General features: G+C 40.0%; 1 protein-coding gene across 7 annotated transcripts in view; it reads right to left on the reverse strand.

The window, feature by feature from the left end:
- The window catches only part of PLAG1 (PLAG1 zinc finger), a 55,349-nt gene that overhangs the window by 13,308 nt on the left and 27,492 nt on the right, over positions 1-14,549 (reverse strand). For 2 of the 7 annotated variants that reach the window (XM_090137606.1, XM_090137602.1), the window contains exons 2-4: positions 14,291-14,470; positions 12,010-12,232; positions 581-680 (exon numbers count right to left, since the gene is read on the reverse strand). The gene's annotated coding sequence lies outside the window, so the exon portion shown is untranslated. Of the gene's footprint in view, positions 1-580; positions 681-10,048; positions 10,114-12,009; positions 12,233-14,290; positions 14,471-14,549 lie in introns of all 7 variants that reach the window. The other 5 variants (XM_090137605.1, XM_090137604.1, XM_090137607.1 and 2 more) reach the window with 3 other exon arrangements.

Genomic DNA, 14,549 nt, shown 5'->3' on the forward strand with positions numbered 1-14,549 from the left:
GTAACTCAGCACATTTGTATGAAAGAAGAATTCAAGTTTTGTTTCTCTATGATCAAAACTAATTAAGCTGATTTTGAACTGCGTTTAAGTGTCCTTAACAATGCATTATTAGAACAAATATAGTATGGATTCAATCTTTGGCAATGACAGTGTTTTATTAAAAAAAAAAAAAACAACATGTAAGCACTCTTTATCTCAGTATTGCTTCTCAACAGATGAGGCAATCAAGAACTTCAGTATTGATTTCTGAATAGTAATAATCACCTTTTTTTTTTTTTTTTTTCTTGTGGATATATAGACTGAGCAATGGAGATACAACTTAAAAAAACACTGATCCTCAAATATTACACTTTCCAAAGACCAGCTGAAAGAATTTTATGAGTAATATTGCCTGTTTGTGTCTCAACATAATTATCACTTAAAATCCTCATTCTTACTGGTGCTTTCACAACTGCAGGATGAATGATTATATGCAGTATCAAATATAACAAACACATTACACGAAAGCTCATATGTAATACTATTTTTAAAGAAGCATATACTTAAAGCAGGAATAAAGTAGCTTCTGTTCAATGCACACCTGATGTTTGCCCACTAAAGTCCTCAGATTTTGGTCTTAACCAGTTCCGCTGACTCTTCTTGGAGGAAACCAGAATCCAGTACTTCCCATTTTTACTGGTCTGAAAAAGAAAAGGAAGAATGGACTAGACTCAAGCTAAACCAGGATATTCAGAAAGGCTGGAATGTGGCAAGACTGGGAGTTGGAAAGAATCAGAAAGGAAAAGTTAAAGGGGACAGAGCCAATCCATGCACTGAACATTATATACTGTTAATTATAAAATGTATGAATCAATTGCTCTTGCATTACCAGTAGCAATTATGCACTTCAATTTCCAATATACTTACATCACTTCAACTAACGCTATGCTGGACAGTAATACAAAAAAATAAAATAAGACAAAAGCAAAGAAGTTTTCAATAAAGTTAAAACAAAAAATCCACAGACCACAAATAATTTAGAAATAACAGCAAAACATGTAAAACACTGGGCCCAGAATTGAGTTTCTTACTTAGAAAAGAATGAATAAGAGAAGATTTCTGGATTAGGCCCAACTCTACTAGAACCTAATGCCTTCATTCTGCTTAATTATACAGGAAATAGCAGCTTAAAAGGTGACCTGCAAAGGAAAATAAAATTAATTTTAAAAAATAATAAAGCATCTTAATGATGTACATGCTACAGGTAAATCCCAATAGAGGGCAAGTCTAGGTGTGCCTGAGCAAATCCAGAGGGCCTTTCTGGAATTTCCCTTACATCTACCTTTTCCCTGCCACTACCCTTTTATGAAATTGCAGTACATCTCCCTTTTCCTGCTAGAAGGTCTTTTGGATGATACAGGAATATACTGGAAACACTCAGCACTTCATTCTAAGGGATAGGCTTACCCCCTCCAATTCATCTAAGTATGCAAGAGAAAAGCCTCATATAGCTAGTGTTTTATCAGGCTGGAGGTATCTGGTAGGAGCTAGGGCATCATGCAACATTGCCCCCTGTACAATTTTCCCATCCCATTTTCCATTCTCTCCACTATAGTTTTCTTTTTGGGTTCCAAGTTCAGCTTTGCGCCACTCCAACTTCCTCTGCTGATAACCATGGATGTGAGAGATCCAGTATGCTTGAAAACCTATCAAAGGTGAAAGTGCTTTACAGTAACCCACCAAGGCTTTCTGGCAGCCTAAACAGGAGTTTATCTGGGGCTTTTTTACATGCAGGTAGGTGGTAGAAACAGGTTCAGTACCCAAACCCAAATCAAAAGCTTTATTTTTAACTAACAGTAAGGTGCGGGGACACAACTCTCACCAAAATCACTTTGTTTTGGGGGGAAAATGCTGACGACTCCTTGCACAGTCTTCCAGCAAGACCATTACAAGCTAGTTACCCTATAATGCCTAACTCAACGTCTCCCACTCTGTAACAGAAGAAGAGCTTCATTATCCAAAAGTTTCTACTATAGTAGTTCATAATAAGCAGGCAGCATTTCAGACAGACACAAAAATTTTATGAACTATGTCCAAAGGGACTTAGTCCATTCACTACTGGTATTTACAGACTACTTCCAGTTTGTTTGTTTGGTTTTTTTTTAAATTCTATCTACAGTAATATAATGCCCCCTCAACTCTTAAACGATTATTGTGTCAAATTTTCACATCTGAAGGAGCTCGAGCAAAAAGCAGATGGCTTCAGGGACATCAGAGGCATGGGAAGACTATCAAAGCATGTGAAACTGGAGCAACTGGAACAAGTAAATAAAGAAGGTAAATGCCAGATGTACTTGAATTGCTGAACTGAATGAAGGAGGAAAGTCAGGTACTCTTATTCATTATCTTAAAAACAAAGCACAATTGCAATGCAATGAATCCAGATGTGGGCAATTCTGTACCTACTGCAATTAGCTGGGATCTCAGTTTGTACAAGACCAGTGCCTAGTCAAAGAGCTTAGAGAGATACATACAAAAGAGGAAGAGACTGTATGAACAGTGAAAACATCCCTCACATTTGACAGGAACAAATGAAAAAAAATATATATATATTTAAATTCTATACTCAACAGCAGTCAATCTGCTAAAAGACCTTCTTATGCACGGAATGCCAAAGTTGTCCGCTACATTGCTCATTTTTAGACTACCTTCCTCAGAATCTTCTGGTGCTAGAAAATCTCCAACGCGGAATACTGGACAAAGATGCACTATTCTTCTTGTAACTGCCTACAGTTACTAAGCTTTCAATCAGATGAGATAAGAACAATTTTTTAATCAATACTAAAGTTTAAATTATCGTCCACGTGAGGCAGAGAAGCACCCCAATGCAAAATGCACTGTTGTGTGTGCATGCCTGAAATCCATGTGGGAACTTCTATAATTTGTCAGATTATAATTCTAAGAATTATTCAGATCTTCTGCTATCTGTCAGGCCTTAACTTTGCTAACCTTAAAGGCATCCAGATCACTGCCAGTTAGACTATATTTGAATGAACAGCATTTCAAAGGAAAAAAAAGTCCCCCATTACTAAGCTAAATTTATTCCTGCTTTTGATAATAAAAAGAAGGTCATTCTTTTTTTCAAAATTCACAGGTCATCCTTCAGAATCCAAAGAAATAGGTGCACTTAGTAATGTTTTAAAACATAATTCAATGTGTAAGCTAAAAGGATAACGAAGACATGAAACAAACACAACTAATAATCCTCCTCCTAGCTTGCATTTCTTATTTTATTGAGAGTGTCCAAGAACAATAAAGGAAATCATCAGCGTCATGGTTATTTTCTTTCAAAATAAGGTTATAATGTGAGCACAGTGTTGACAACACATTATCTGTCAGGAAGTGTCATTGCGTCTTGTATGCAGAACAGTGCATAGAGTTTCAATTCTTGAAATTAATCTGTTTGTGAAGCAGAACAAGGGTCCTAAAATATTAGTTGTGATAATGACACAATAAAAGATTTAAGAGTACTACAGAGTCATCTTGGGTTTTAAATATTTCTTTAAGTAAACAAAATGAAAAGGAGTTGTTTACCCTGTGGATAGCGTGATTCTTTAAGGGCTGTCCACACAGATCCCAGGTGAGCATGTAATCACACGAGCAGGATCAAGTTCTCTGAAGATACTGACATCCCTCCAGGCTGGGCCTGTGAACCCTCATGACTGCTACTATGAGTAGCATACGGGACAGAACTCCCCAGCTGTGATGTGCTCATCACTACTACACTTAGTGTGAGATGGAAGTACATGGGCAGAAGTTGATGGCCTCGCTGGGAGCATGGTGTGAGGACAGAAAAGCTGAAATGTGGACTGACAGCTCAGTTTGGGATGATGGGGGGATGAACATGTGCAGTCAAGGAAGACAAGAGCTGCTGCTGCTGCTGCTGCTAGGAGTAGTAATGGAGAAAACCAAGGATATCCTTTTCTAACCTCTCTCAGATTTGCCACGAAGGAGTAAAGATTCTTTTAGAGTGAAGGACAAAAGATCACTTTTGGTGCAAAGAGCTAAAAGCTCTAGCAGAAGAGCTAAAATGGCAGACAGGCAGCACCTTCACTTCAGTGCAGCAGAACTGAATGAGAAAACTCCTCACCAGGTCTGTGTGTCAATTAGGGCTATCCAAATTGCAGAAATATCATCAGGACTCCTGAAGATGAACGAATCTACCACTGGATTTAGGCAACCAAAGGAGGAGAACCACTTAGCCTGCTCCCATCTTCTTTGCTCTGTCAGTAGTCAGCTCAGTTTCCAAAGGTGTGAATTTAAACCTTTTTCCTTCCAACTCCTCTGATAGGACAGTTGCTGAAAGAGACAAGCAAAAGCATGCTGGGATCTACAGCCTTTAGGCATCCCCCCAATCACCAAGGACCACCATGTCTACTGCAGGCTTGTACTGACTACGGAACAAATGGTAGGTTTCAGTCCCTCTGACTTTGTAGAAAAATGCTGCAGTTTTGCAGCAGAAGAAACATCTCAAAGTAGCTGCAGAAGGTCTAGCCTCCAACCTGGGTCTTCCAGAGATACCTCCTACTGACAGTGAACTTACATTATGGGAAGATTTCAGCTGCAAAAGTTGACCAATGAAAATGGTCAAGCTTGCAATAAAAATTCATGCTTAACTGGCAAAGATGCTGAAGTACTGAGGACTTCAGGGATGCCTTTCTCAGTGTTCAATTCAAATCAGTCTTCTGACAGATGCAGGTGTCTACATCACCATTTGTTCTTGGCAGGTGATGCAATACACACTCATTTGAACAGCATGTCACTTCTTAAAGGAAACAGCACAGCCTGCTCACCTTTGTTGCCAGTGTTTAGAAGGACAAGGGTAAGAAGATGCTGATTCTTCCCAGTTTGTTTTTGTGAGATTGATAACCAGAAGCTGGTTTAACCAGGGTGCCTACCTAGGCCAGAAGGGCTCGCGTCTGCAGTTCCAGAAGATTATACTTCATTTAATTTTCTGTCTGCTTTATTGTGTAATTTGGAAGAGATTTGAACAGCAAACAACATGTACACACACGTTTCACCCCTAAGCAAAGAAGACACCTGGCACGACTGTCTATAAACACGGCACCGCCAAACGGCAGGATGGATGGATTTCAAAGCCCAGAGCACTGCCTTCGGCCATTGTAGAGGATGGCAGTGAGAGGAAGAGAGCCAACAGGTATGTTATCTTGTACTAGCAGAGAACTGGTTAAGGTTGTTTAAGTTGCTCTTCTCTCACAAGCCTGAAGAAAGATACGAGAAGACCAAGGAACACACATGGAGGCCCCAGTGGGTGATGAGATGACACTGAGAGGTGGGTGGCCACTTGGCCTTTTACAGTTTTGGATAAGAGAGATTGTAAATAGATGTTCAAAGATGTAGACGCTGGCCCAACTTTAAAGAAGCATTTCATGTAAGAGAAGCATGTGTACATACACAAACTAATCACAAAAGAAACAATGATGTTTTGAGTTTTTGTTTTGTTTTTAATACAAGGCTGTATTTGTCTTATCGTGAAATTCAGGGCTTTCCCTTACTATCAGGAAGCCAATTTCAGAAGAATCTTTTAGCTTGGATTCACATTCTAGTCTGCCCTGTGCAGGGATAGCTGAATGACCATGGCAGTAAGAGCACACACAGGCTGCAAAGGAAGACAAAACAAAATCCAGGCACGCAGGCAGGAGAACAGCTACTGCAGGAGAATGGAATGATGTGGGCAAAACAACAAAACTATCTATCTGGTGATCTTGGGTATAAACATAAGAGTGACTTAAAATAATAATGCATAGGACTTTACCCTTGGGGGAAACAGTCTAACAGCTAAAACGTAACAAATTAACATAAGCACTGAAACCAACATGAGGCAACACTTTAGTCTACCATCAGTGACAGCACATTGCTGATGCCTATCACGGGAATGGCCTGGGTTGGAATGGACCTCAAAGATCACTTAGTTCTAACAGCCCTACCATACGCAATATTGTCAACCGCTAGGTCAAGCACCAGCTCAGGTTGCCCAGGGCTCCATCCCACCTGGTCTTGAGTGCCTCCAGGGATGGGGCACCACAGCTTCTCTGGACAGCTGTGCCAATGCCTCACCACCCTCTAAATCTAAATCTCCCCTCCTCGAGATTAAAACCATTCCCCTTTGACCTATCACTAATACCACATATGCCTAATACAGGCAGTAACGATTATGCTACAAAGAGTGTGACATAAAAGGTAGGAAAATAGAAAAATTGAGATATTTCATCAATTCACAACTTTAACAAATTCATTTTGAGATTTTTTTCCCTCGAAACACATTCACAAAGCAGAGAAATTTTCTGAAATTGCATAAAAATGACTGCAGAAAAATATCCACATCCTTTCAAATTAGTGAGAAAGATGGATAAGCAAGGAGAACAAATGTCCCAGCCTATTTTTTTCTCTAGTTGTAAGCAAACAGATCTCACCAGCAAACATCTGATAGACATATGCACTTTTAAGAAATCCATCCATTATTGTTTTAAACTTAACAAAGCAAACTTTCTAGAGCAAAACTCTCTAAGTTGCTTGGGATAATGGCAATTACAGGAAGATGAGTATTTATCTCGATGTGACTACTACATACAATAGTTTTTTCCTTGATTATAAAACTAGTTGCAACTCTAAAAAGCTGTGCCACAGTCATGAAATGTAAACAACCAGCTTTTTAATTTTAGAAAATAACTCATTCTTATACTATGCAGCACTAGAAAGAGTATTACATAAAATCCAGTTGTGTTTGCCTTTTTTTTTCCCTTGTGTTTCTGGAAAATAAAACACGATTTTACCAGGGTTTGTTTTATCATGACTTAATAGTCTGTAATTTCAAAACAACAACAACAAAAAAACTACCCAGCATTTCTCTGTGGGCTTCCATATTTTAAATTACTCATGTCCACTTTAAATCTTGAGAGCTCAGTTTTGGTTACTAAATATTCCAAAGGATTCCTGCTGAAATAATAAATCAAGGAAAGCAAGAACTGACTAGAGATAACCCATCTGATGCTCATGGTTTTTATATGCTTTAAGAATTTCTATAATACTGCACAGACATTTTTCTAAAAACTTTGGAAAGTCTGTGGTGCAAACAATGTTGATGTAATTAGTTTTAGAATGTTTAAAACATGTAAAAGTGTCTCTATATATTTTAGAGTTCAAAAAATAAAATAAACACACACCAAAAAAAAAAAAGAAAAAAAAGAAAGAAAAAGAAAACAACCCTAGAACCTACCAGGAACAATCTGCATTCGTTCTTAAACTGATGAAAGCAAACTTTGTGTAGTAACCAACCTGCATATAGGACCATGCCATTTTAACAATAAACTCTAATCAAAAGCAAATCCTGTATATGTACAAGTAAACACAAACACATATCCAAAGCATATCTGTGAGATTCTACACTAATACAATTAACAATTAATTAATATCCATAAATAGTTATTTTAATTTGTCTCAAGAGTAAAACAAGACACTCAAACCTCTTAACATGAGAGTTAAGTGTGTGAGACAAATTAATGGTACATCATCTTCAGTATTCTGTTTCTAGAAATAGCCAAAATAGGTAATGAATGTGTGATATCTCCTACCAACACTCCTTGTGGCCAACGGTTTTCTGAAAGGGTTTAACCCCTGCTAATTTAGCAACTTTCAGTATGTTGTCCTTTGAAGCAATAGTTCAGTCTCCCCTTAGAAACCATATCCATTTTTAATATCCACTGCACTGATGTTAAACAGTGGGAGATATCATTTCACAGGTCTCTCCACTATCAATTTTATGGAGATCCTCTTACTTTCAAAGGCTTGGAAGTTGTCTTCTCTCTTAGCTTGGTATGTTCTTGTTCTAAAAGGTAGTGGCCTCTTCCTTCATCTGCAGGTATCTGATTTTGCAAATTTTCATGACGTTGTCCTCAAGCCATTGCTTTCCCAAACCAAAAACCCAGTTTCCAGAAGAATTCTTCATTTGATAGCAACCCCATACATCTCACCATCCCTATTACCCTTCTCTGATCCTCTCTCAGTTCTAATAAATTCTGCGATGAAGGTAGCAAAAGTGAACACAGCATTCAGGATACAATTGAACCATGGATTTCATAGAGTCACCAAGGTTGGAAAAGACCCACAACATCCCTCAGTCCAACCATACACCCATTACCAATAGTTCTCACTAATTTATACACTCTCATAATGACATTCTCCCTTTTAGTCTCCCTTTCTTAATATCTCCTATCATTTGAGTTGTGCTTTGGTGATCAATGAGTCAATAATTCAGAATCATCCCCAAGTCTAACACCTCTGTGGTAATGCTAAGATCAAACTCATAATCCTGTATTTGCTCCTCAGTTATCCTCATCTATGTATATTTAATTTCATCTCTCATTTTGTTTCAGTCTTCAGAACTTTCAATGTCCTTCTACTGTTCTTCACAGATGCTTCCCTTCTTCACAGCAAACATGCTAATCCACTTGCTCATCCCTTACTTATATCATTTATGAATGCAAGGAACAGCATTGACCTCTGTGGAACATAAATGAGAAACACCTTTAATAGGGAATTTTCACTTCACTTTCACTTTGATCCCACCTTCTAATCTGTCATTCATCTGTGCAAAGACTTACAGGCATTCCCTCTTGAAAACATTACTCTGACTCTTCCAGGATAATCATGGCCACCAGGTGACTGTCAATTCTATGCTTAATTACAGCTTCTACCAAAATTAACTGATGGGAATCTCACATTTGCCTGCTGCAGGTCTGCCTGGACTACCTCCAAAACCGTGTTCTACATACTTACATTTCAGAACTTTTTTCTAAACCTGCATACTTCAGGATGTGCAATTTCAACATCACAATTAAACTGCAGAACACAACTAGATAAGATAGAAAGTTAAAAGCTTTACTCCTTGAGACAGTCATCTACCTTGAAACATAACACATGATATTTTTAACAGTTTCAGTAATCTGTCATGTAAAAAAGTTACTGGTGCTTGGTCTGCAAGGTGGAATTCAAAAGGATACTGGTGAACTGAAGATAACAACATAATCTTGTGCAGTTCAGCCAAAGAGGGATGGTCAGCACTGGAACAGCACAGAAAAAAAGCAGCTACTACTCACACTACTTTGTACTGTGCCCATCATTTAAGCTGAAAATGTAAAACTCATGGAAGAGTTCAGTAATTTCACCTGAAGGTCTGCTAGGCAGACAGCACAAAGGAGCTGGCCCTGCTGGAGATATTAAAGGTGCTTGAAGGCAGGGGTGGGTTTTAAATAGCAAAGCCTATAAAAAAAAATCATGGAAAGAAAACATAGGACTACAATAATCCAATCATTGATTCATCCCTCGGGCTTGGAGAAATCCTCTACTGTGGCATAATTTTTGCCTGGTAGGAAGGAGAAAAAAAAGCAATACCCATCTCACCAACACAAGCTCAAATCAGAGGGGCAAAGCTGTGGGAGAAAGTGTGTGAAAAATCTTGGTGCCACATAAACGATAAAGTGGCTGCAATAGCACAAGACCTGTGATGATGGTTAGGAAATTTACACTTGGGACAAATAGACAACTCATGACAAACATAAATAAAATAACTGAGAGGAAAAGTGGTCTTCCCAGTACTTATGTCACATCTTGAGTTCACGTGTTAACTATGCAGCAGTCCAAAGAACACTGAAGCCCTGTCCTGAACAACATTACCTGGGGCTGAAAACTGTGAGAAGGTTCAGCATTTTAATTTTTTTTTGTTTGTGTTTTTTTTTCTGTTGTTGTTTTGTTTTTTAAATATAACTTTAGGTGTATTCTTTATTGGTGCTATATCAATTAAAACCTTGATCATGTCTGCCCTGACTCCTCAGCCCCAAAGAAAGATGAAAACTAACGAAGAGTATGTAATTTCCAAGCTGCTGCAGCAAATCCTCCAAGATACCTTACAGTTGAGGAACCACTGCTCTATCTGAAAAGAAAATAACTTCATAGATTATTGTAACTTTACATTAAACGAAGTATCACTTACATTTAGTCAAGACGGCCTTGCTACTACCGCTATAGCTCTGATGTTGGATGATCATATCACAAAACCTTATGAGATAAAACACAAAAGCCTTAAGGAAGAGTAACTGAAGATGCAAAATACTCAGGGTAAAAATAACACATTCTGAGAGATATGATGAGTTCTGCTGCTTTATGTCTCAAGCAATACTCAGTTGTCATGTGTACGTGAGTGATTTAAGACAGCACAGAACAAGGGAAAATCTGAAGCGACAAAGCAGATCTCTCTCCAAATTGGTCAGTTGCCTACAGCAACCTGCCATCAGTGAGCTTTTCAGAACATGCCCAGCTCAGGCACTGAGGGTAAGTTTGATTTGGTTCCTCCATACCAGCTTTGTCCAAGCAATAACACTAGCATATACACAGCCAGCTTACTCTGATTACACAGAATTCACAGTGTTTGCCTGCTGTTTTGTTAAGAGAGCATCCTTGTTAATGAGACAAGGATGTAGCTCTGCATTTATTCCTGTTTCCCATTCAGTGCACCGAGCAGCACATTCAGTTTGTCATGCTGCATATTTTGGGGACATATGAATTGATAAGAATTCAGAGATTTGATATCAGATTAGTAAATAATTAAAAAAAAAAAAAGCATAATTTAGACCCAGATCACTGAAAACAGTGAGGGGAAATGAAGCCAAGCAGGTTAGTATCCAGAGTAATCACTTGGACAGTGATTTTTAGAATCAGGTGGTTGGCAGCAGCTACAAATTTCAAGTAACAAAGGCAGAAGTTCCCCAAGTCCATATAAAGTCTACCCTGGAACTGCACCAACAGCAAACTAATCTGGGAGCTCCTACCAGCCTGATTAAATGCCATCAGCACATAGCCACCAAACAGCTTTACCATTAATCATTAGATAATTGGCTCATTACTGGCAGAGCAGCCAAGCCAGTAAGGCTCCCAGCAGCACAAGGAGGTTGTTCCATGTCATGTTAATGCACAGCAGGTCACGTACAGGGACAGGGTTCCTCACTGGCACAGAAGCAGGTGGCAAGACACATACCTGTTGCCCTGCTCTGCCTCCACCTCTCAAAACACACAGGCTTAAGACAAGCACATTCCTTCACATTCTGCCAGACATGGCTGATCACAGTAAGCATTCACCAGGATCAATACCAAGTGGTCTATGATGAAAGATCTGTCATGTTTGTTCTCCACAGTCTAAGACACCAGTGCAGAGGGGTTTTTTTTGTTTTTTTTTGTTTTTTTTTTTTAAGCAACACAGTTTAGACACTGCCTCCCTAATTTCCAAACCTACATTAAGTGATGGGAGAAAAACATATGCAAGACTTTGCCTTGAACAGCTGCAGACTGCCAACAGGGCAGGCTTCCAGAAAGGTGGAAGGAAGATGGTGACAAAAAGGATGGAATAAAAACAGTCTCATGACTGTATGGTATGCAGCAATATTTCATGTACATTATGAGAAAAAAATCCTGGAGGGCAGATGGAAACATGGAGATGCTTTTGTGAGCCCCAGAGAGAACATTCCTCTAACGTGCTCTCCAATGAGACGCTTGAGCTCCTTTCCTGCTGTGGGAAAGTGGCTGTAGATTAGAGAAAAATTTGCAATCAAAAAGGTTTTAGTTTAATTTTATTTTTAAAATGTGAAGGGATAAGTTTTACATTGGTCATGTATTCAGTTCATGTTTCAGACAGGTACTCAGAAAAGGGATTTATTTACTGATATAGATGATGCTGCTTTTTCAAAGAAAAAAAAAAAGACCTTAAAAACAAAGCAGGCACTGCAAGGAGTGCTCCTCTAGATGACACACACAAGATTCCAAATACTGTCAGAAAATATTTCTAATTAAAACAGCTAACAAAGTGGTCTTAACATGGAACATCTCTATGTATTGCTGGGTGTTGGAGATAGAGGTGAAGCACATGACCAGTGTTGTGTTATAACTGTTTATGTTTAGCACCTTTGTATTGCCCGTTTCTTGTCCCCTTCCAGAATTGCACAATCCATTTCAATCTTCTTGGGAGTTCTGCAGGAGACCCTCCTTTCACCACTCTGCCTTTGCAATCTCCTGCTGAGCTGACAATTTCAAGGTTCAGATCCACCTTTCATTTATCTTCCGAAATCTGACGGCTATCTTTTAGCTAATAATTCCCCTCTTCATACGGGCTGCAGCTTTTTATGTGCTATGAGAAATCAGAAAAAAATAAAAAGTTACTACACACCCCACTCATTACAAACTGCTTTAATAATGCTAACTAGCTTCCTCCCTCAACCACATTCAAATTCTTTTCCCCCCACATTTCTTTTCACCATGTTCTGTTCAAAACTGCAAGATGCTTTCCAAATTGCTTCCATACACTATATATGCTGCTATAGGTTTTTCTGGGACATACATGATGGAGTAAGCTGGTCACTACCGTTTCCAAACTCAAACTCGTCAGACTCTGTTGGATAGGCATTTGAAAACAAAGGGTTTGGATTGTATTAAAAAAAAAAAAAGAAAAAAAAGTGGGCATTACATTTGTAATTGCACACACGTGCAACTAGCTGTCCTTATGCTGAAGGATACTACTGCCTGGGAGATGAAAGGGCTTCATTTCTACAGACATAGGTAAGCTGAGATAACACACTGTAAGGCTGCCTATTAAAAAGCTCCATCCAGGATTATTAGGTGTGCATATCCTAGAAGGAAGGGAGTAAGAAAAAAAAAAAAGGAACTCATTTACCTTGCAACATTTGTATTAAACCTCCCTCCCACACATTCATTGTGGCTCCTACAAGTTACTGTAAAGCACGCTGCAAAATCAAGACAAATCTGTACTAGTAGTTACATATACACAAGTCCACTACACTAAATAAAGCTTTAGGAAAGCAAAGCAGTTTGAAATTCCTCAAGTGCTTCGCCCTCGGCAGAGAATTGAGCACGCTAACGAAGCTCAGCGACAGCACGGCTTTATATTTGAGGCTGCGTTCAGATTTATAAACACTCTGAGCATGACTAAGGTCTGGAGCAGGGGGGCAGCATAACCAAAGCTGGGGAAGGCTGCGATTAGCGAGGAGGAAACAAGAGGAGATCAGATTAGCTGAGAGAGGAGGCAGAAAAGTGCAACTCACGTCTGGGACCAGGCACAGCAAAGAAATGAGCTGCTTTAAACACAGATTTAGGAGGGGGATGCTCTTTCAGTTGATGGAAGGGGCAAGAGAAAGAAAACCACGCAGTGTGAAAAATGCATAAGCATCAAAAAGTGTGATCAAGAACTCTTCTATTTGTGATGTCTGGTACCGAAGAGAGAACGCTAATAAATCCCACATCAACAGTGCAGATTTTTGTCACAGATGACACTGAGGAGTACTGAGGTGAGGGGTGCAGCCAGGAGGGGGAAACAGAGTCACACATAACATCATCCATCCACTGCATCTGTGCCTCCCCCAAACAACCACTTCCCTCCAGTCTCTGAACCCTTTCTCCTTCCACCCAGGCGAGGACCTGAGATGCCAGGGAGCACGAAGGAGAGCTGTGCCACAGCTCTAGCTCAGCGGGGAAGTATTTGCTCCTTGCTGTGTCTAGCCCTGAACCCTCCCCATAGCATCCCGGCTCCCCTACGCAAAAAGAGAGAGAGCCATGAGCTCCTGAGATCAGCATCAAGAGCAGGGTCACCTCTTCAGTCCTTCTAGAGATCTCTAGGCTTCCCAAACAGGGCAGGGAACTATGGGATGGGCTGCAGAGACTTGGGTGGCAAAGAAAACTTCATTATGGGGTGGGTCTCTTACACAGAGGGTAGGGAGCAAAGATAACAAGGGGAAGGAGAAGAAGGAGGTACAAGGAAACTGACAGTAAAGTCTCCAAGTAGTACTTCAGCAAACCAGGGCTGGTAATTAGGCAAGGTGAGCTGAGTGAGGGCTGCATGGAATTTACTGTGTTTGACACAAAATAATTTGAGATGGGAAAGGAGTACCAATAGTAAAGTTGTTATTCTTCAGGTGAGAAGGTAAGAGAAGCAAAGACATGTAGGAATCACAGCTGGAGCACAGAAGATTGGAGGGGGCCAGTGAGCGAGAGCACGTATGTGTGGGTGAGGAACCCACGGCTAATAAATAAAGACATGCCTGACCTGCATTTGAGAACTGCCGAGTGGAACTGCAAATGGAAGGCCGCTACCTGAGCCAGAGCTCTCCACTCCAGAAAAAGTAGTTCAAACCCTACTGTGAAATTATTGTGCAATTGGGCATGCAGTACTTACTGGATCGGCTTCCTCCTCCAGCCTCTGCGGGATCCTGTGGTTGTTTCTTGGGTACTGCTCGCATCTGATGAGTCAGTGCTTCCAGCAAGCCCAGGCCAGGCTGGACAGTATGGCATAGGTGAGGCTACTGACCTTTACTGCTGGGCTTTTACCTGGCTGCCTCAGGCCTCTGCTGTGGCACTGTGCACCATCCGGGAAAAAAAATAAATACGTCACTCCTGGATTTGGTGGCAATGTCACGGGCAGAACCCCAGCCCAA

This window comes from Phasianus colchicus, chromosome 3, assembly GCF_987193195.1.
Source record: "Phasianus colchicus chromosome 3, bPhaCol1.hap1.1, whole genome shotgun sequence".
Taxonomy (NCBI): Eukaryota; Metazoa; Chordata; class Aves; order Galliformes; family Phasianidae; genus Phasianus; species Phasianus colchicus.